We start from the raw sequence: 24,531 nt of genomic DNA, 5'->3' as shown, positions 1-24,531 counted from the left end.
GGGATTGCTCTGTTGCACTCCCCACTTCCTGACAACAGGTATCAGACTCATGGAGGGTAGAAACTGAGGACTATAGTCTTCCCTCTGGATTTTCTACTCTACAGAAAATCAGAATTCTTAGCTCAATGTGTTTCATACCTACTGGGTATGTATCACTACAATGATTAGAGACTAAATACGTCAGATACACAAAGAGGTACCAGTATTGGGTTCTAACCCTGAGCCTTTAACTACATTAACAGAACAAAAGGAGTCCACACCACTGAATCATTGCATCAGGCTCTCTCCAGGCTCACGCAGACAATCTGACATTTTACACTCAGTAAGTAACCTATCTAACATTTTTTTCCCCAATAAAAGCTTAAAATTATGTGGCATTTAATTAGGTTATGCAGGCCACAGGGCTATGTCATGAAGGCCGTATGCTTGATGTCTCATCTCTATTTATTTGCAATATTTTTCAGAATATTGATTTTTAAAATAGGCAATAAAATCATTTCCCCAAAGTCACCATGGATCACCTTGAGAGTATTTTTATAGAATGCTTGACTAGTAAAATAAATGCATTATAACGCCGATAATGTGATTTATGTAAAGAACTCATATGAACTGCTATCCCAGCAAGACAACCCCAACACATACATTCTTCGTATTCCGACAGCTGCAGATATGAATTCCTGTTATTATGATAGATAGCCATTACATGCAATAAACAAGCAGCAAGCATGATTAACTTTTCAACCTGCCTCATGCAGACCATGGAAAGTTGCAGCTAACTCTGTTGGCTAGTGAGCAGGTCCATTTCCTTTTGCAATTGGAGCCTGTGATGGATGTCTGTGTCTTGAGAAATAACAAGGCCAGGAAGCTGGATGCACAGCTCCCCAACTGAGGCAGTTTATTATTTGGCTCCGACACGAAGGGAAATGCAGACTAAACAACAACAACAAATAAACAGAAAGCTAATAATGAAATCTGTGCATTTACCCAGAACGTGTTTCAGTCCTTGAAACAAGGTTTGCATAGGCATTAGCTTTTCTCTCTGGTCTGCACACACACAAAAAACGGTATTCCCCTTGTGCCATCAAGAACCATTCCTTATGCAGCTCGTGTCTTGGGTTTTGAGTCTTGAGAAACTGGAACTGCTCTGCAGTTTTCTCCCAGGGAAATGCCTTTAAGCTTTTGTTTTGCTTCTCTCTTTCCATCCTTGGCTATGACTGTGCCCTTCCTAAAAGCTGCTTGATCCTTTGGAATGCTGTCATATGTACCTCATCTCTCTCCTCCCCAGAATTGACGCACTCCTACCAGTGTTTCCTGCTCATGTTTCCCCTAAGATGTACACCTAATGAATTAGCTCTTTTTAACTGAACCTTTCCCATTGCATGGTGCATGTGACCCTGCCTAATCTGTAGTTACTTTGTCATGAACTTGTCTAGGGAAGCATATTGTGAATGCCTACCGATGTAATAGGTAAATTTTCCAAAGCTATACAGAAAAAGGGAAAAAGATGTCAGCAAGAAAGAAGATTAGTTGCATAGCACATTCCCTCCGCTCCTGCCCTGCTCTCATCTACCTGGCTATAGGATTGGTCAATATGTTTTGAATCATTTTTTTAACTGAAAAATGGCCTTTTGCAAAAACAGTTATTTTGCTAGACATTTTCAATATTTTTTTATATAATTTTCAGGATTTTATGTTTTTTCCTAAATGTTTTGGATTTTTTTAACATCAAACACATTACCAAAATGGTTCTCCAGATGTTAAGAACTGGGGCCACAGAAGCATGGCAGCCTGGCAGAGGAGCAAGGGTCCCAGCAGCCCATCAGGGGACCCAGTGGTCAAAGCAGCTGTAGTCCCCTTACTACAGGCTGCCCCCGACTTGCAACGTGATCGGTTCCTGAAATAGCATCACAAGTCGGGGAGCATCATAATTCGAGCCTGCATTTACGACAGGCATCATACACCATTGTAAATATGGGGCCAAGGATGTAAGTTGGGGGATTTTGGCCCCTTCTGCACTTACGGAAAAGTTCGTAAGTGCCGGGGAGTCGCAAATCAGGCAATCAGAAAGCAGGGGCCTCCTGTATAGGAGCCTCTGACTTTTACTGGGAGGGTCCTTTGTGCTGCAATCTAGCCCCAGAGACTATAACTCCCATAAGCCCTTGGGAAAAAGGAGGGGAAAACTCTTGCTCTCTTATAGGCAGAGAGAGAGAAGGGGGAGGGAACATCTCCATTTTAGGGAGAGTTGCCAGATTGCTGGTGTGGAGCCCTTTCCAGTCCAGGAGTTGCTGCAGGAAGCTAGAGCCTGTTACTAAGAACCTGCTGGGGCTTGGATCTAGCAGGCTGCTTCAGAGGCTGTTGGTGATTGTTCCCGGAGGGGAGAGATGTTGGCTATGCCTATGGCTGAGAAGGGCCTGCAGAAACCTTCATAGAAGGTAACCTTGTGTAACTGCAACTGTGTGGAAAAGTGCTGCCTGGGACAGGGCACAGAAGGCAGAATGATCTGCCCAGTGAACCAGAGCTGTTGGACTGCCTTGCCTGGACTGGCTGCTTAGCTTGGACTGACACACACAGAACCTGCACAGTGCTATCTCCTTTCCATCTGCAGACCTTCAAGTGCACCCATGCAAGCAAGTGTCTGGGACTCTGAATCCAGAGGAGGGCACGCTCTTAGATGGGATAAATGGTGGCAGGGTAAATGCCAGATAGATAAGTTTCCTTTCCTTCAGTGTACTTTGTTAATTAATTGTATTCACTTTTAGTCTGTTGAACCCAATGCTGGCCCACAACATTTTGGCACCTGAGACAGGGAACTCAAATGATGCCCCCATACCTCCTCGCTTGGGCCAAAACTTTGAAAGGTCTCAATTCTCTGGGTCATAGTATTCTTTGCAGCTGCCTCAGTTCACCTGATGGTAAGGCCAGACCTGATTAAACCCTGTTTCTTTAAATTGTTAAGTAAAGGTGTGTTATACACCTAATTGATTAAATTAGAATGATTATTTATAATTGTTGTTTTGGAGTCAGATCCAGATTATTACTGGAATAATTGTATTTCTGGAGACTCCTAAAGCACACCACTGAGGCTACGTCTACACTGCAAAGTTTTTGCACAAAACCAGCTGTTTTTGCACAAAAACACAGGGAGCATCCACACAAGTGCCTTTTTGCGCAAGAAAATGTACAGTAGTTCGTCAGAAGATAGGAGTTTTTGTTCAAGAGTTATTCCTCTTTCTATCAGGAATAAGCCTTTTATGCAAGATCTCTTGTGCAAAAAGGCACGTGTGGACAGACAATAGGAAAAAGCAGAGGTGCTCTGGATGGCCATTCTGTGAATGGCCATCAGAGCTTTCTTGCGCAAGAACGTCCATGGCAGTGAGGACATGTTCTTGCTCAAGAAGCCTGCTGTGTAGACGTAGCCTGAGCATGAACAGGGCCAGCGAGGTGGAGGCACCACCATCGTATAATCCTTTAGAAGTAAGGTATTGCAGCAAGGGGGTGGATAGGGAATCCCTAGCTATACAATATCACCACTGGGGTACTCAGTATCTCTTTTTATGTTAAAAACATCAGGCGCCCAGTAACCCAGGGAAGAAAGAGGTAGTTACGTAGCTAAAACTGTTAAAGGCTGAAGGGGAGTTTTAAAAGTAAAGCACATTATAGATAATTATGAATTTCATTTAAAAGGCAACTGGCTTTGTAAAGCTACTTTTTTGAGAGGGTTTCATTGTGAGTTACAATTTATCTTTGAATGAAATGCAATGCATCTGTTACTACTTGGACCTGATTGATTCACTGCATGAGCTAAGACAATAGTTCTCAATCAATGTACCTTGGAAGGATGCAAAGGTGTTCCAGGCAGTACTTCAACTCATCAAGATGTTTGTCGAGTTTTACAAGAGGTTATATGAAAACCACTAGCAAAATCAGTACAAAGTAAAATTTCATATAATGACTTTTTCATATTGTTCTGTACACTATAAACTGAAGTTAAGTTCAATATTTATATTCCAATTGATTCATTTTTTCATGCTATGGTAAAAATGAGAAAGCAAGCAATTTTTCAGTACTAGTGCACTGTGACACTTTTGCATTATTATGTCTCATTTTGTAAGCAAGTTGGTTTTAAATGAGGTGAAACTTGAGGGTATACAAAACAGATAAGATTCCTGAAAGCGATACCATAGTCTGGAAAGGCTGAGAGCCACTGAGCTAAAGTGTTTAAAATATCCCCTGGTAGTTTTATTCTGAGACCTGCTGTGCTGGTGTCTCTTTGTATTTTAGTTATTTTAAATCTACAGGCAGTCCCCGAGTTATGTGGATCCGACTTACGTCAGATCCGCAGTTACGAACAGGGATTCTCTCGCCCCGGAGGACTGGAGCGGCTGAATCTGGATGCCAGCGGCTGAATCTGGATGCCAGTTCCAACTTACCTACAGATTCAACTTAAGAACAAACCTACAGTCCCTATCTTGTACGTAACCCAGGGACTGCCTGTATAGAGTTTTCTTCTGTTTCCCCAAGCCTTGTTGATTAGGGTACAGGCAATGCATCTATTTGTTATTGTTTCTCAAACTTTTGAGAGCAATTAATAGTTCAGATACTAAATAGCTAATCTATGTTTATCTAGCTACTTTGCCCTATGCTTTTCTGAACAACCTCAAATACATCAATTTCCATATGGATATCCCTCATATCTGTAGTTTATGACTTGTGTTGCACTGAAAATAACATTGCATAACAAAGGCAAAGTCCTTGTATAAACAAGGCTCCATTCACAAAGGCCTTAGTGAGGAAAATCTTCCCGATTCACTCAAATGGGTGTGTGCTCCCTAGTTGGACTATTTTATGAATCAGGCCCTGAACTAGCAGAGCTTGTATGAATATGAATGTGCTTTACTTTGAATGTAGTGGACCTACTCATCTATTGAAAAGAAAGCTCATGCTTAAATGCTTTATTGAATCACACCCTAAATAGGTAGATAAAGAAGCAACCCCTTCCCCCCCCCCAAAAAAAAGAAAGAAAGAAAAGAGCAGACATTTCACGGTAGGCTCAAGTATGGATGAAGGTGCTCCATAGTATCTTGGCAAATGTCGGGCAGCATATTGTATGGAAACATTCATCTCACACATCCTTGTCATTACACACAACCAGCTATCCTGAGCCATCTCTGCAACTTCTCCCACAGCTCCCCTCACACGCCCTTCTCCACAGTTGCATCACTCATTAAAGTCCATGGCAGGGTCAGGTGCATAAAGGGCTGAAGATCCAAATCCAGGACAGCTAATGAGCATGATGGGGGGAAAGGAGACAACTGCCCGGGGCCTGGCAATTCAAAGAGGCCTAGGGTTCCTGGTCACCACTGCTGCTACTGGGCAGCTCTTGGGGTTGCCTGGGGAGTCAGAAGTGCCGTGCCATGTGCTTCAGGTGGCTTTGAAGGCCGGAGGGGAGCGTGCTGCTGTCTGGACATTGCTGAGGACTGACTGGTGGGCTTTTGGGCTCACAGAGCTGGGTCTCCAGACACACCTTCCCCGGGGGCCCATGGAGACTCCCCTGATCAAATCCTGGAATGCCGGTTCCCTGTGCAAAAGCCCAAGTGAAATGTGTTCTGCCAGAGACTTCAAAACAGGGACTGAAGAAACTAACTCCTCCCCTCCACTGATTGGCTGAACAGAACCTACCTGACTGGGGTTACTAGGAAAATGGCCTGATGCAATCCCTGCACAGGATTCATGACCAATATATTAAAGTTAGTCAGGGGCTCACTTTGGGTACGTCTACGCTATACGGCTATTTTGAAATAAGCTAATCCGGAATAGTTATTCCAGAATAGCTTTTTTTGAAATAGCACGTTTACACTGCAGAAAAGCCTCAAAATTAGTCTGAGGCAGACTTCCCTAATGTAGCTGTGCTATCTCAATTTAGAGCCCCAGGAGGCATTGAGGAGGAATACATTAGAATGGTCCTGGTGAGGGGCTATTTCGAAAGAGCAGCAGTGGAGCGTCTATACGCGCCTTATTTAGAAATAGTTATTTCGGAATAGGCTTCATTCCTTGTGGAATGAGGTTTACAGATTTCAGAATAAGCCATTGGCTATTTTGAAATTATTTTGAAATAATGGAATGGCTTTGTAGACGGTCACATTGTTATTTCAAAATAACACTAGTAATCTCGAAATAATGGTGCAGTGTAGACGCACCGTATTTTCCCAGCACCCCACCTACCACCACCACCCCCATCTTCCTGTTCCCCTGAAGAGAGACACTGAAAACTTCTGGCCTTTAGGCCTGAAATATTTTACCCTAAGGCAGCAGAGAAACATAGTCACCTCTTAAAGAAACAACCGTGTACAATGGTACTGTACATACTATTGTGTCACATTTTTCCTACCAGCTAAGAATGAGCTCTAGATCACATGCTGCTTACGTCTGTATTTCTTTCCTTTGTTTTGGCTTTGCTTTGCTTTGCCATACCCTTCTGAGGTCTTTTGACATATGAAAGGATTTTACTAATGTCAAAATAAAGAGGTTTGATCGGGCACTTTTAATCTTGATTTAAGCTTTCACTCGGAGTTACCTACTTTAATCTCATGTGTCATTTTAGATTAATTTGTTATGCTAAATACTTGCCAAATAAATAACGAGCTTTCAAATTAGTCCATATGTAATAAGGCAAGGATTCAATTATTCTTTACACTATGAACATTTTTCAACATATCAAGGCCACTTTGAGAATATGATAGACATGTTTAGGAGTCTAGAAAGTCTCAGTATATCAGTTGTGAAATGTCATCATTTTCAACCACATTATTGACATAGCTGTATAGCAGTCTAAGATTATGAAGACTAAGGTTCAATTCTTCACAGGAATCCATGCAAGCAGATCTTTCAAATGTTCTTAATTTCCAGAGCTAATGTCTACTTTATTTCCACATTTAGCTATGCTTTGCATTTTGCCTGGGAAAAAGTCATTTATCTTCTATATATTTTAGAGCATTTAAAATGCTCACCCTCCACCTTCCTCTCTCTCTCTCTCTCTCTCTCACACACGGTCATGTTTACCCTCCATATCATATCTCTGCAGAACGGGGGAGAGGGTGAGACAACAAAGCAGGACAGCTTTCCCTGTCTTAAAGGGACAGTGTGTGGCTTCCCTCAGAAACTCACCTAGCAATAAGCAGAGCACACACTGCCACACACTCAGTCTATTCTACACTGCCTGTACTATGCACACATTGCCACACACACTCTCCCAGTTTGTGCCACAAACACTCAAACTAACAGATGTATTGGAGCATAAACTTTTGTGGGCAAAGACCCACTTCATCAGATGTATCTGACAAAGTAGGTCTTTGCCCATGAAAGCTTATTCTTCAATACATCTATTAGTCTATAAGGTGCTACAGGACTCCTTGTCACTTTTGCAGATCCAGACTAACACGGCTACCCCTCTGATATGTGACACACTCAAACTGTATCACAAAATCTGTCTCACACACTCTTTCACACTTACACACTCTTTCTCTCTCTCTCTCTGTAGCCCTTGCACCTAACTCCCCCCTCCCCCCACACACACACACCGGAAGGAGTGGGGGAGGCGAGCAGGCCCATGACCATGTACCAAAATTTTTGAAGTTGCCCACCCTGTGAAAATTATTGCCCGCCCCTGTTTTAGAGAGTTTCTCTGTCTATTTGATCAGACTATTTGAACAGTAAGAGCTAGGGCTACCAAATTTGGTATATAAATTCCTCTTATCATAACTTAAAGCTACAGAAGGCTTTGGTTGTGCCAAGAAAATGGGAGGTGCCTGGAATGTGATTGCTTCTCATAAAACCAAACAGAAATGAAACAGAAGCGCCAAAACACATACATAATTGCCATAACTGAATGAACATTGAAAGACACTGAACCAAGATTGGCTAGACAAAATACGATGCACCTGGAATTATTTCTCAATAATCCTTACAGAAAAGAAATAAATTAGAGAAATTTGGAGTAGTGCTCTCTTTTGGCACAGCTACAGCAGTGCTGAAGATTTGAAAACTAGAAGAAAATATTATTGGAAACCAAATTGACTATAGCCCTTTTTGGTTAAAGCATAATGAATGGTAATAGTTTCAGAGGGATAAAGAAACAAAATACTCTTGATGGAATTCCCAGATCGCGGATCAAGCATTGCTAGATAAATCTGCTAGTATCAGAAATAAAGGCACATGCACCTGAGTTTATGAAAGGAGACCTTCCTATAAAGGAATGACTCTCCATTCATTTCAAGTTTCCCACATGATGACAGTGTATAGTGTCTGATCAATTTTGCGTGATAATTATTTCCATTTCAGCAGCAACTACCGGCTTCAAATGAGACTGGAGCCCCAGTGTGACAGGCATTTGTGCACATAGATAAAGACAGCCACTGCCCCCAAAGAGTTTCATATTTGAACAGTCAAGAGAGAGAATGGTTGGGAGAGAAAATGGGGACACAGAAAGGTGAAATCACTTACCCAAGGTCTCACTGTTAGTCACAGACACTGCTGGGAAGAGAAACCAGGCCTCCCGGACCCAGTCCGGAGCCCTGTCCATTTGACAAGCTGCCTCTGTCATATAATGGACCTCGGCGTGTGGGCCTTGACAGTTTGAGAGGTATGCATATTCGAGTTCCACAGGTAACTTCATGGCAAGGTCATAGCCCAAGAAAGCCCAGTCATCTGGGTGAGCACATGCAAATAATTCATAAACCCCCCACAGAGAAACACACCAAGGCCACTCACAAGAATGTTGAAAAAATATTTTTAAGAACAGAAGCCACCGGAAATATATTGTTCCTAGCAGTTCTCCACAGGTTTTATGTTGCTTTTAGGCTGATAGAGTGAAAAAATGGTGTTTGAGGGCACAAGATTAAATAGCAAGTCTGTCATTTGCTTATACTTCCAACTATTCATAGATTTCCTGGAGCTTACGGCCACGTGAAACTACTAGATCAGTCTGTGCTCATAGGCCATTTCACTCACTTACCAATTACTTACTCATTTAGTCCTAGGAGACTAGACTGTTGTGTGCAACATGCAGAGAACAAGGATATCGAGTTTCCTAGAATGACAAGGAATTGCCTAGATGAAATATGCCCAGATGATCTCAGCAATCCATGCTGCAGAAGAAGTCGACACTCTCTTCCCTGAAGACATTACCAATCTGACCCACCAGGGAAAATTCTTTCCTAACACCAAAAAGAGTGACTAAGCACCTGAGCATGACTCACCAGGCAGACTTCTAAGGAAAATGATTCTCTGTACAACCTCAGAGAACTGGTCCACACTGTCTGATGTCCCATTTCCAGCTGTGGTTCTCATGCTACCGAAGATTGCAAGGAGACAGAAAGAGGAATTGTAAGTAAGCCTTCAGCACTTAACCTTATTCTGCTAATTCAGACACTTTTTGTCCCTCGTCTTCATAGTAGCAGATCACCTTATTAATATATATCTACTCTTCAAGATTCAATATAATGGAAACTGAAAACCCAAGTGAAATGTCTTAGGTCGGGGTAGCCAACCCATTTAACAAAGAGACCTGAAACAGCAGCAGAAAAAATGCGAAGAGCTGCACCAGAATTGTCAAGAAAGAAAGCCCCACCCCCCCACAGACTTGTAAAGCAAAAAAAAAAAAAAAAAAAAAAAAAGGCTGCTTAAGAAAGAAGCTTAGACTTTTTGGCTATTTCAGGCTCCCCTCTTGGGTGCCATTTTGAATCGCCACCCGGTGAGCACAGGGAAGCCAGAAGGGAGCCGGGGTAGGAGGGGGAGCGGGGGGACAGGAGAGGCTTTGCGAGCTGTACTTTTGGGGGAGAACTCATGAGCCATGGGTGTCAGCCGACGGTCAGGGCAGTGTGTGTGTGTATGTTTCCGAGAAAAGGTTTAACGTCCGTGTCTTTACTGCTAGGACCGGGGTCCCGTCACAGAGGGTGGCCAGCAGGCCAACAGACGCCCCTTTATATAGGAAGAGCTTATTACACCTTAGATTTTAGCTGCTAGAACACAGGGTTCCTTTGCATCGGGCAGCCTGGGAAAGGCTGAAAGGTGCCCCAACGGATCTGTCACCTGGGAGTGACACAGATCCAAACGCCCAAGCTCTTCCTATGCCTGTCCCTTTATGACCGGCTGAAGTTCTTTTAAATTGTGCTTGGTTCTATTACAGCAACTGAAGGAGTCAGGTTAAAGCTTAAACAGTTACAGGTTTATTAAAAGACTTATAAAAGCATATGGTTACAATGGCTATTGCTCTCTTTCTTAACTGTTAACAAATAGAGATTTTAAAAATGGTTACAAAGAAAATAAAGATAGAAAATAGAAATAAAGATAGAAAATAGAAATAATGATACCAAGTGACAGCTTCATCTTTAAAGAGCTCTAAGTTTGTGTGTACACTTAAGACAAAGGACCACATCCAGGTACAATTTTTACCCCTTTCTGTGCCTCTCGACTCCAGCGTGTCAGGCCAGGGCCGGTCTCTCAGTTCCTAGGAAAGACGAATACGAGGTGGGCATCCCCTCTGGAACCTCGGAAGATCAAACACCTAACCCGGCCAGCAGATAGATGGTAGATTGACACTCAAAGTAAATGTACTGCTGGACCCATCTTTATACCCCTGGGGGCCTGTATCCTCTTTCTTATCTAAGAGGCCAAATTGTACTGGTCCGTTTTGTGGCGCCAGTTCTTACAAGCAAGTTTCAAGTTAATTTACACTTGCAAGAGAGGAAAATAGCTAAATTAGGAGTACCGGATATTCTTTTACTGGGCGAGAGATTCCTCCCCCCGCGGACGGCTGTGTGTTCGTATCAATATGGGTTAAGTCAGGGACACTCCTTGGCAGCCTCTTGGTCAGCAATTGGCGTGTCTCTGTTTACAGCCATTCACAGTCACACAGCCTGGACCTTCTGCTCTGTGTGCCCTGCATGCTCCAGGCAAGCAAAAATGGATGTTACAAGGGGGGTTCCTGTCTGGCTACAATGGGTTGGCCATGTTTACACTCCTGGGAAGATTGATGCTGACACAATCAATCTTCTGGAGTTCAGTTTAGCAGGTCTAGTTAACACCTGTTCAATCAAACTCAGAAGATGTCCCTGCTCCTGTGAGGAGTAAGGGAAGCTAATGGGCAAATTTGCTCCCAATAGTCTCCCATTGTGAGTATGGTGGAGACACTAGAATTCATGTACGTCAGCTCCAGCTATGTAACGAATGTAGCAGGAGTTGCGTATCTTGATTTGACCTTCCTCTTTAATGTAGGCTTGTCCTTAGACCCCAACATTAAAACTATGACAGTGTGGTCACTTCCCTGATACAAAGCCCAATTTGTTCCAATTGAGTAGTGGACTCCTGTGACTTGGTTGACCAGGAGTAGGGCTATCTATTGACTGCATCACTGCAAAATCCAGCTCCCAATTACATCATGTACAGACCTAAAGTTTGCAATTATTCAGAACTAGCTTGGCATCCTCCACTCCCCTTGCACTTTATTTTCTATTAAAAATGGTTTTAATTTGGAGAGAAAGAAGATCCTTTAGCTCAAGAGAAGCCCGTGCATTAGATTTAGAACCCTGGCCTTAAAATTGTACATATACTGCATTTTTAGTCGACTTGCTCTCTGCCTTCTCCATTTCTTTTCACCAACAGTATTGCTGTTTATTTATTGATTTTTTTCAGTGGGTTTAAAGGTGGAGAGAGTGCAGATTCCTACCCATCCATGGCTTCCCACACGCAGCCTCACCAGAACATAGCCCCTGACATTAGCAATCTGCTATCATGGGAATGAACATTGCCTGCTATTTCTATCTGCATGGCAAAAAGAGCAAATGGGGGAAATCTAAGTTCAGGGCAGTCATCTGAGGGGAAAGACTGAAATGCACTGAAATCTACATTTTAGCTCCAGGCACAAAACAAACAGCATTGCTTGCTTCATTTCAAATGTGAAAGTTTGATTTTTGCTGCAAAGCTTAAAAAAATGAGTGGATCAGAATCTTTTTTTTAATAAACATAATTTTCAAGTATAATGATGCTTAATTCAGTATTTTTCTTTTATTAGCAATATGGTGTCACTGAAATTATATCTAAGCAAGCTGCATGTGTGTTGGCAAATGAGGATTTATTTTGCAGGAGGTTTGTAGTTTAAAAAAATGGATTTGGGAGAAGCTGGCAATAATAAAAAAATATTGATTGCACTTGGAAATGTTACAAGGAATAAACTAATTACAAGAGTCTAAGTGGATCTGTCCAAGAAAGAGTAACCAGTCTGTGAATCAATCATAGAATAATAGAACTGGAAGGGATTTAGAGGGATCATCAAGTCCAGTCCTCTACCCTCATGGCAGGACCAAGCACAGACGATATCATTCCTGATAGATGTGTATCTAACCTGCTCTTGAATATGAATGAACAGATAAAATAAAAACCACAGGAAGAGCCCAGATGTATAGAAGTGGGAGATTTTCATTACATAGACACAGACTGGAATATATTACAGGAAAGATATGTGGCTTTGGTACAAAGTTGCTTTGAAACTCAATAGACTATGTGTGAGCAACAGCCAGTAAAGACGGAAGCACTATTATTATGTTTGGTAATAAGTCAATCAGGGAAATATCAAAGGAATGAGAAATATGAATAAAAGGTATTTCAATCCTTTTGTTAGGCAAAACTCTCTTCTCCCAAACTGACTTAGGGAGTTTTGCCTGTGCTGAGATGTAAAACTGAGGAACAATTTCTGGACTTGGCCTTCCATTTCTTACATAGTCTGGCTAAAATATCATGCATCACCACAGGAACAGATAGCCAGATGGGAACAGTTTGTCCTGAAAATGGTCCAGGTCCTGTTGCATTTTCTTCTATGCTGCAAAAGACAAGCTTGCTATTCAAACTCCTGACTTGCAGAAATGTCAGTGGTAGAAACTTTTCCATCACACTAAGAAATGTGGTGGCAAAAATCCCTAAAAGGATGAAAAATGCATGGAATTCTCTTACTTGGCTCCTTTATCAAGTAGCCTGTCTTGAAAACTCTTGGTACGCCTCCAATCTTGGCAGCAGGAATTTGGGGAAAAAACAGCAGAAGAATTAGTTATGAATCAGGGAAAAAAGATCCCTAAACTATTAATTCTATTTTTAGAAAGTGGTGACTGCCACATCAATGGATAAAGCACATCCCTGCAAGGGGATGAACTAGATCATCTAAAAAGTATTATCTGTATCTAGCTTTTATCATTCTATTTAAAACAAAAACACTTGGGGGAAGTTGTGGCACAGGGAACTGTAAGTAGTAATCCTGCAGATGCCCTGTGGGTATGCTTGGCATGAAGAGGAGCCAATGAGCTAGTGCAATAAATTAGTATATCCACATAGAATACAAGATGAAAGCAAAGTTCTGGAGAACCCTCAGCACCTCGTTTGAGGTAAATACAGAACCCCTCCTTCAGAATCCTCAACACTGTCAGCGGGGCTGCCCAGATGGAATATCTCAAGAGGATTAAATTACATATTACACTCTAGAACAATTTACCAAGAGTCGCGGGGATTCTCCATCTCTGGCCATTTTAAGTTGACTGGATTTTTTCCATAACAGATCTGCTCTGGGGAATGATATGGGGATGTTCTGTGGCCTGTGTTATGCACAAGGTCAGACTAGAGGATCACAATGGTCCTTTTGGCTTTGGAATCTACCAAGCCTCTTCCCTGAATCGTAAAATGGAGCTCCCAGAGAAGATAAAGGAGAACTAAGTGCAGGATGGTCCTGAAAAAGCTAGCTCCTACTACTGTGAATCTTAGAAACAGGGATGTGGGTACTTTCCTATCTCAACAACAGAGTTCTCTAGCACTTCCAGGGGCTCAAAAAATGCCAGCAGTGCTCAGTAAATGCTCAAAGGTTTAGCAAAAAGTGTCATATTAGAATAATCTCAGGGGATATGTGAATTTATAACCTCACCTATCTGGTTGGAGGAATGCAGCATTACAGCTGTCCATTAAGATGAGCAGGGAAACTTATCTACCAGCTTATGCTTGTATTCCTTTTTAGTTTTATCTTGTCTTTCCAGAGTGAAGTGATTTGTGTCCCCTACTTGTTAGAGAAAACTAAGGTCCTTATCTTGCCAACAGTTATACGTATCAATAGAAATACAGTGAAGCATGTGCATACATGTCTACAGGTTTGGGGCATCGCTGTGCACAATGGTTAAAATGAAGAACACACTAAGTTACCTCCCTCATCCGGTAAGGGCCCTGTACTCTCTCTGATCACCCTTTTATTGCTAACATGCCTGTAGAAACCTTTCTTGTTACCCTTCACATTGCCAGCCGCAATTCCAGTTGTGCTTTTGGCTGCCTGATAGCTCCCCAGTATTCTCAAACAATGTATTTATACTCCTCCCTAGTCATCTGTCCAAGTTTCCACTGCTTATAAGCTTCCTTTTTGTGTTTAAGCTCACAAGGATTTCCCTGGTAAGCCAAGCCAGTCATCTTCCATATCTGCCTTTCTTATTGTGCATCAGGTTAGTTTCTTTCTGTGCCTTCAATAAGGCTTCTTTAAAATACTGCCAGCTCTCCTGGACTCCTTTCTCCTTCATGTTAGCATCCCAGGAGATCCTGCCCATCAGTTCTCTGAGGGAGTCAAAGTCTGCTTTTCTGAAGACCAGAGTGTCTATTCTGCTACTCTCCTTTCTTCCTTTGGTCAGGATCCTGAAATCTACCATCTCATGATCACCTTTAAATTTAACCCAGACACTCTCAACAGGCTTTTCTCCCCCTATACAATGGAGCTCTGAGCAATCATACTGGTCTCTTACATACAGTTCAACTCCTCCTCCTTTTCTCCCCGCCTGTTCTTTCTGAACAGTTTGTACCCTTCCACAACAGTGCACCAGTCACATGAGTCATCCCACCAAGTCTCCGTTATTCCAATCAAACCATAGTTCATTGACTGTGCCAGAGCTTCTAATTCTTCCTGTTTGTTTCCGAGGCTTCTTGCATTCATTTACAAAGACCTCAAATAACTAGCTGATTGCCCTAGCTTCTCCATTCGAATCAGCATCTACACAGCAATTCTGTTATTTCCAAATAAATACAAAATAACGGATGGCTTATTCTGACTTCTGTAAACCTCATTCCACAAGGAATAATGCCTATTCCAAAATAGCTATTTTGAAATAGCAGTAGTGTGGATGCTCCACTGCTGCTATTTTGAAATAGGTCCTCACCAGGGTCATTAATAATTAATAATTACTCCCCAGTGCCTTCTGGGGCTCTAAATCAATGTAGCATGTTCACATTAGGGAAGCCTGCCTCAGACTAATTTTGAGGCTTCCCTGTAGTGTAGACATGCTATTTCATAATGAGCTATTTCAGAGTATTTCTTCCAGAATAGCTTATTTCAAAATAAGTGTGCAATGTAGATGTGCCCTAGTTGGCCTACTGATCTCATGCTTTTTTTTTCCCTTCACTGAGCCCAGATATTGTATAATCTACACTTCAAGAATAAGATGTCAAAGCTATACCACTGAAATAAATAAATGATGCAAAACTGGTGTAATTAGGGAGATTAGGCCATTGAATTCTTTGTATATGGACAGGTTACCCACTCCTAGCACGTGAAAAATAAGAAGCTGAAAGGACAAAGTCAAACGTCAGTACACTTCAAAGTCAGAAGTTAATATTCAATGAAAAAAAACAACCAAATGAGACAGAGTGGGTGGCATGAGAGAGGAAATTTGTATTTAATACATCATATCCTAGGTGTCTAGGGTTTCTCTCTTATGAGAAGCAGCTTGGTTTTTTTTAAAACCATCTTGATGGCAAACAAATTGGGTGACAATTGAGACCAACATTTATAAAAGGCGGCATGCTACTTTTAATTAATTTAGCCTGATTTGATAGACTAAATTCCCTGCACCATATAATGGACTGGTTGTTTCTTAATAAATTAACCTTACAGGTCGCTTACATTTGGGGATTTTCTTCTGTCATTATAGATCCATAAAACTTAATAGCCAGAGCTATTTGCCTAAGTTCAACTAAGAAGAATAAAATAAAGTGTTAATTATTGTTCACTATCATGAGAGTTTATGGAGAGCAGGTGTAGGGAAATATAAGCAGCCCTAAATGAAACATTGTTGAAAAACTTACAGTGTTCCCTCTTTGACCACAGGCCACAACATCAATATTTTGATTCATTATTATTTTGTTAATTTCAAAGAATATATGGACTGATTCTGAATTCAATAGCACTTGATGAATACTTTTTCATTGAAGTCAAGGAGTCTATTTTGGGGCTAAACATTTACTCAATTGAAGTAAATGTATCAGCATCTATCTAGGGTACTCATATGGCCACATAGAGTCTGCGTATCTGACAATCTTTAATATATTTATACTCACAACACCCTAGGGAAGTACGGAAATGCTATTACCCCATTTCACGTAGGAGAGCTAAAGTGCAGCTCTAGGCTTCTGAAAGGGGCAAGGGAGAGTTTAGAATAACAGTTAATCCCATTTCCTCTGCCCTCCCCACTTGCCAGAGAACTGAGGCAGGTGGAGAGAAGAATGCATGTTCCAGCTTTAGTGGGGTGGCATAGATCTTGGTCTATGTCATTGAGATGCTATTATGAAGGGGTACTGTAAACAGGATTTCCATTGATTTATTTATTCTGAGATTTTTCTATTTTACTAATACCTGCCTTTCCTCAAGACAACCTGGGATATTACTGACCAATAGAAGCAGTGACGGGCATCTCAGAGGTAGACTGAATTCTGATTGAAGAGAAAGCAGAATGAGAAGTAGATACCTGCTAGCATATGAAGTCATCAAGGCAAATCAGGTTAGGATAAAAGAGAGACAAAGGGCCAGTATGGGCACAGGGAAGCTCAGTGGTATTGAAATTGGCTCCCATTGATGTCAATGGGCTTTGGATCAGCATCCCCCAGCTGTGATTATTTTGTCACTTTAGGGTTTATTCATGACATACATTGGGATAACTAAGTGCAGACAATTAATACGGCTAAATAATGTCATTCCTTAGACCTCTTTTCTAAGACTGTCATTTCTGTTATTTTTCAGTCAGTCCAAAATTACAGAAGAAAAAAAAGAGAGACATAATATCAATGAGATAATACACATTAAAAGAGACTTCAATAGAGATTAAAAAGGAAAAAAAATCAGAGACCATTAATATATAATTTTCTCCTTAACTTTTTTTTTTAAATTAGGTTTCCTATTGGAAAGTGTTTAGAAATTACCTGAGGAATTAGAAAATCAGATACAATTTTACGACAGAGAAAAAGAGGGTTGGAATATATTAGCAACCTAATTATGAACTAACCATTAAAAGGTGCTCAGTGCTAATGGGCCACAGAGGTCTATGTCCTGATGATTAATAATCTGTGGGGTAGGGGTGGGGTGAGACAAGCTTTTGACCTTACACAGCGCTCTTTTTCAACACTGCATACATGAGTAAGAATGAAAGGCTGATAGGAGGCAGCCTTGTTCAGGGAAGGTAAGAATCGGGATTCCTGTGCACTGATGGCATTTTCATCATGGAAATGACTTTTTTGGTGAACACAATAAGTAGATCCACTTAGTATTAAGGCAGAAATAGGCTTCTAGTGATCATCTTCTACAATGCCACTGGTATAAATAGAAAGCTGTGCTTGGCCTCTCTCACGCTGAGACTGAGACAAAGCAGCTACCAAGAACAGGAATGTGAAAAGAATAGACGGGGGGCCATTAATTTATTTTAAAAAAAGAATAAGTTTGCACAGTAGGATGTGTCTGACTATTGCCGGCAGTTGAGAAATTAGACCAATCCTGCAAAATGCTCAGTTGCTTCAAAGGCCACTGAATGAATAGGATTTGGAGATGGTTAGCAACTGGATAGGGTATTCAGCATTTCAGAGTTTGGAACCTCATGAGATGGTGCGCTAATTGTAAAGGGTTCAGTCCTCTATCTTCAGCCAGCATTATGGATCCTTCATGAACCACAAGATTCTCCCTTTGTTGTGTGGAGGATGACCAAAAAATGTCAGAGCTAATCTTGGGGAAAGAAAGAAAGAAAGTCCTCAGTCCTCTGTTTTGTAGTTATGCATATCAATGAAAATGTCCATTGAAATAAAGGTAATATTTGTCACTGGATTATCCTCAAGATAACTTTCTGGCTATTCATGGTCTCACCTATAGCTTCCTGGAATGGATTGTGGATACTAGGATAACCACAGTCACAAGCACCTTGATTTTGGGCAGGTTCCAGGATCTGGTCCCATCTGAATAGGGCATTGCTGCCCTGAAAGAATTGTGGATGCCTCAGTCTCCCTCTAAGGGTATGTCTACACTGCAATGCTATTTCAAAATAACTTAGGAAAGACGTTGTTGAGCAAAAATAACAAACAAAAAAATAAAACTAAAAAAGTGCTGCCCTCCCTTTCAGAGCCACGTGTGGCCCAAACAGGCTTCCGTCGGCTGCACCGTCAAATCTCGCTGTGCCAAGCAGTGCCCTGCCCAGACAAGGAAAAAAGGTCAGAGCAGGGGACCATGGGAAGAGCTGCGGGTGCAGGAGCTGTAATTTGTCCTTTGAAGACTCGCATGTGGCTCGTGAGCCATGGATTGGCCACCCCTGGTCTAGTGGCACAATTGTGGGACTGAGACCTCGAAACTGCTAAACTCTAATCTAGGCTCTGACACTTAATCTTTCTGTATCAGCTGGAGAATGGTGATAATAATGTTTATCCACTGCACTGAGGTAATGATTACAAAACAGTTTATACAACAAGGAGTCCTGTGGCATCTTAAAGACTGACAGATTTATTTGGGCATAAGTTTTTATGGGAAAAAACACTTAGTCAGATGCAGGGAGTGGAAATCTGTTAGTTTTTCAGGTGCCACTGGACTCCTCGTTTTGCAGATACAGATTAACACAGCTACCCCTTTGAAACTAATTTATGTTAGTAAAGCGCTGTTTAAACATTAAAGTCCATTGTGATGTACAGAATCCCCTTTGACATCTTGGTTCACAATAGCTCTGGATCATGACTAAGCCCTAGTCTACACTTATCTGGAAATAATAAGCAGAGCATCCACACTACCAAGCCGTTATTTTGAAAGAAATAATAACTCTTGCTTTCCTGGGGGAATAAGCTTATTTTGAAATAGTTATTTGGGGAGGTATTATTTAAAAATAACTTATTTTGAAATAAAATGCAGGACAATGTAGCACTTTAAAGACTAACAAGATGGTTTATTAGATGATGAGCTTTCGTGGGCCAGACCCACTTCCCCAGATTTGATCTGAGGAAGTGGGTCTGGCCCACGAAAGCTCTTCATCTAATAAACCATCTTGTTAGTCTTTAAAGTGCTACATTGTCCTGCATTTTGCTTCAGCTACCCCAGACTAATACGGCTACATCTCTATCATTATTTTGAAATAATTTCGTAATGTAGACATGTCCAAAGGTTGCCTGTACATACACATTAGGATAATTATATGATCACTTACTATTTTGGGGGCTGTTTCATTTGTTGCAGAAATTGGAAGGTGAATCAAACTGAGGATCAAAGGAAGAGAAAGAAGGGTGCCCAGTCAATAAAGCTGAATGCTACCCAGGAGAACTTGATTCTCTCCATGCCTCCGCCAGCAAGCTCCTGGGAGGCCAGGCTCAGCACTGAACCTAACATTTTCATAGTTTGCCACTGTGTGTTTCTCAGTTTCTAGGTGCTCATCCTGTGGCTGGATTACCACAAGTGTAACTGAAGTCAAGTGGAGCTCTGCTTTGACCATATAAAGTGGTATAACATTGTTATATGCAGTACAGGGTCCAGAGGGTGTCGGTTAGATAGAGTCAGTGCCTTCCAGATGACTGTTGGCTAAGTGCACTGGAGGTAATAAAATCTAAAGCAGTCCAGAGGACATGATACTTAGGCAGATGGTATCCATGGGAATGAAATAAAAGTGGGGAAGGAGTTTGGGCGGAAAGAGATCTCTGAAACGCTCAGAAAATCAAAATCAGTTAAAGCATCCGTGGTTATCAGTAAACAGCATCAACATGCAAATATATTTGCAAAGGCATTAGAGACAGAAGTGCGGGAAGGATGCGGGGGTAGCAGAAGAAAGAAAAGAGATCATTTCTGCTGTTGGTAAAATACGTATTTATTTTACTAGCAACAAGGAAACAAAATCTAGAACCTCTGCACATTACGCCAGTTTTAGGCTGATGATGGTTGTGGTGGAGTTACTGTAGCATAAAACTGTTGTAATGGAGGGGAGACCCTGAATCCCACAGTTTCTGAGAGAAAAAGAAAGGGGGAAAGAATTCAAAGCCAATGCAGTGCTAATACACAGGTGACTTCTCTTTATATAATCAGTGTACTGTAAAGTGTCCATTTTATAGCTGAATGCTGCATAGTTCCCATAATTAAGAAATAATAGTCTGAGATGCAGAATGGGATTTTCCTTGATTATTTTGTTTGCACATCAGCTTTCTCATCATGAACCAATGTGGAATTACACACGACAGGCCATGTGCTGTTTGTGAGAGAACCGTCTGCTCAATTCCCTGCGAGGATTGTGATGCCACTTATGCAGGGGAGGCAGGAAAGGAATTACACAGTCAGAACAAAAACACAATGAGCTTTTGAAGAAGAGTAGTAACCTCAGCACTAGGAATTGCTGCTTTCTCTATTAGGAGCTGGAATAAAATATTGCACAACAGAAACAATTTGAAGTGTACACAAGTTTGACTGGGTCTAGAAAACCCAGGTAGCTGTGTTACATAGTCTTCTGTGCCACCTACTCATGTTTTATCTATTAACTATTTTGTGTATTTTCTGACATTTTCACATTTCTTATAATTGTAATTGCCAAGCACAGGATCGTGCTGTGGAGATTCCAACTTGGGCTGATATACGCTTAGCACTGCATGAGGCTGACATTTACTCTTCCACCTGTGAAGTCCCATTCAAGACCTGTACAATCTTTATGCTGCTTAAACTGTCCGGCTGTGTCTACACTGGCATGAATTTTCGGAAATGCTTAAAACAGAATAGTTTTCATTATAAGTATTTCCGGAAAAAGATTGTCTACATTGGCAGGCTGCTTTTCCGGAAAAGCCCTTTTTCTGGAAAAGCATCTGTAGCCAATGTATACGCGCTTTTCTGGAAAAGAGCCCCGATCGCGAAAATGACGATCGGGGCTCTTTTCCGGAAAAGACTACTGGGCTGTCTACACTGGCCCCTTTCCAGAACAGTGTGCTGGAATAAGGATTTATGCCCGAGTGGGAGCAGCATAGCTTTTCCGGAATAGCGGCTGATTTTGTACAGTAGAGATTCGTTGCTTTTCCGGAAATTCAAGGGCCAGTGTAGACAGCTCGCAGCTTATTCCTGAAAAGCGGCTGATTTTCCGGAATAAGTGGCCCAGTGTAGACACAGCCTCCATGTATACACGTTTGTGTGAAGTCCTGGAATTAAGACAAATATCATTTTGGCACTTGACGTGGAAAGAAATGTGCATTTTGGTATAATGCTTTACTATTATTTATTTGTATTGTAGTAGAACGTATGTGTCCCATTCAGGGGCCAAGATCTGGTTGTACTAAGCAATGCACAAACACACCCAAATCTGATAATTCTCTGATAAACTCTGCTACGTCATTTTTTGTTTTACTTTATAACTTGGTAAAACTGAAAGGTTTGTTTGTTTTTCTAATGTCAGGCAGAGATTGTGAATATTTAAAAAATACCTAAGATTTTGAAATATCCTACTGCATTCATAGCCAGCAAACTTTCAAACTGTGGCTCTTAATTTCATGTTATGTAGCTAGAGAACTGCAGACGGGTTGTATCTTCTAGTTTTTTATTAGCAGGCAATGACACCAATTTGAATTTTTACCTATGTAAGTTTTCATATTCTTTGCTGGGGGAAACAGTCTGCTAAATGTGCACAATAACCTCAGTGGTGTAATTGCAGAATTACGTGTCATTATTTGTAAAACTGAATGCTGGTGATTTTTGTCTGTGGTGAAATATTAAAGATGTTGTAAACAAGAACAGGATACTTCGAATGAATTAGTGCTTGGATGCGAGAGTCAGAAACTATATTTAAATTATATGCAGGTTGCTACTCAGACCTAAAATACGAATGGCAATCTAGAGTTAATAATTGAACTTTCACTGATCTCTAATGAGTGACCCCATTATTGAGGGGGTACCACAGAATAAGGTGTGGAGATAAGTATTTATTGTTAACAAATTGTACATGTTTGAAAGAAGTGGAAGGAACAATTGTCCTGAATGGTGTCCAGACACAGCTGTCATCTGTCACAGGGCGTGCTGTCCCTTTAGTGGTAGGTCTGGGTTCAGCATACTTACAGGACAGGCTTGCTGGGAATTCTGCTTCCCCAGGGACCATTAGGTATCAGGCTAGAAGCCAGGCCTAAGTGGAAACAAAGCAGGATTTGGCTTGATTTTCCCCACTGCAAGTGGGTAGTGGTAGAATGAAGTGCTTAAGGGGTGAAGTCACTGGTAGTGATGCTCTCAGGGGAAGCCCAGTGCTGAAATATTATTAGAAGAGAAGGAAAAACCAAGAAGTGGGGTAAGAAAACAGTTGGTGACAGGGCTGGCCTTACCATGAGGCAAACTGAGGCAGCCGCCTCAGGTGCCAGATTGTAGAGGGGAGGGGAGCGCCACTAGGGCCCAGAGTGTAGAAAATTGTATCAGCTGCTGGTGCATCTGTATTCTCTCTGCTCTAGATGCACAGAGATGGGGGAGTGCTGTGCTGGAGGAAGGAGGGCACAAGAGACATAACGGGCAGGCAGGAGAAAAGGTGGCATGGGGGCATCATTTGAGGTTCCCCGCCTCAGGTGCCAAAATGTTGTGGGCCGGCCCTGGTTGGTGAGACTGTTTGTAAGACCTGGACTAAGAGAAGGAAAAAAGCAGGCTAAGGGAGGTGCGGGGGGACAAGGGTAACAGTTTGGGCTTGGGGCTCAACATGAACATGTGCTCTTGTTCAGGGCTGCAAGCCGAGACTGCCAGCAGAAAGCCTCTTTGGCATTTGAGTGGGGGAAGAGACAGTCTGTTTTAATGTGCAGCGAGGCTCTCTGGCCTAGGCAGGGCAAAGTGTCTGTGAGGAGAAGGGCTTAGCCTGGTGACGACAATGCATTGTTTCGAAGAGGAAGAGCCTCTTGTTTGGGAAGAGGGTCAAATCCCTAAGTCAGTGAAGTAGCTGACTGCCTGAGGAGAAGGCCCAGCTGCACCTGATATGGAAGCATGGTAACACACTCAGGGTATGTCTACACTACCACCCTAGTTCCAACTAGAGTGGTTAATGTAGGCAACCGGAGTTGCAAATGAAGCCCGGAATTTGAATTTCCCGGGCTTCATTTGCATCTTGCTGGGCGCCGCCATTTTTAAATCCCCGCTAGTTCGGACTCTGTGCCGGCGGCTACACACGGCACGGAGTAGGTAGTTCGGACTAGGCTCTCTATTCCGAACTACCGTTACTCCTCGTGGACCCTACTGTTCTGCCCTGCCCCTCCCCAACAAAATGCCAGGGGGTTTAAAAATGGCGGCGCCCGGCAAGATGCAAATGAAGCCTGGGAAATTCAAATCCCAGACTTCATTTGCAACTTCGGTTGCCTACATTAACCACCCTAGTTCAAACTAGGGTGGTAGTGTAGACATACCCTCACTGTCCATGTGCCCACCTGACTGCCAAGTGTTGGGAAAGAGAAGTCAGGGACCTGTTGCTCCCCACAACCTCTTCAGCAGATACAGAGGGAGCAGGCTGCACCCTACCGTTCTGTCCTGCCCCTCCCCAACAAAATGCCAGGGGCACAGTCTGGTTCTAACAGAAGTTCCCATCCCTCAAGAGTTTAAAGGGATCTATTAAGCATCTAATTCTTTAAAGAGCTTTTCTTATCTATGCTGTGAGTAGTACCACTGGGGAGCTGCTCTGAGCATACCACTGTTCTTTGGAACAGTGCTTTGGAGTAGGGATGCAATAGTATAGTCAATTAACCGATAAGCAAAAGCTTATAAGTTAATGCTATAGACTACACGCATTTCCCCCCCACAGCCCTTGCCAGTTAATTTTTAGCAGGCTGGACAGCAGCCCAGCTCAGTCCCAGCTTGCACTGGGTCCTGGACCTACCCCCGCTGCAGCTCTGCATTTAAAGTGTATTAGGAGCCAGGTGGGCAGGCAGCCCGGCTCAGTTCCGGCTTGTGCCGTGTCGGGGAGCTCAGACCTGCCCCCCGGACAGGGGCTGCCCAGGGACTATAGAACAGTTGACTAACCAATAAGAATTCATGAGGTTAATCCGCTATTCAATTAACTAATAGTTAACATCCCTACTCTGGAGGTCTCTGTTAAGAACCAAAGCAGGTTCTCGTCCCATCAGTGACTCTTCACCTTTTCAGCCTACCAGGGTACCGCCTTCAGGAGTCTGTTTTGCCTTCTGTACCCATGTTTCACTTCATTTAAAAACTACTTGCTTACAAAATCAGACATCAAAATATGAAAGTATCAC

This window comes from Pelodiscus sinensis, chromosome 13, assembly GCF_052426305.1.
Source record: "Pelodiscus sinensis isolate ZL-2025 chromosome 13, ASM5242630v1, whole genome shotgun sequence".
Classification (NCBI taxonomy): Eukaryota; Metazoa; Chordata; order Testudines; family Trionychidae; genus Pelodiscus; species Pelodiscus sinensis.
This window is presented reverse-complemented; position numbering follows the sequence as displayed.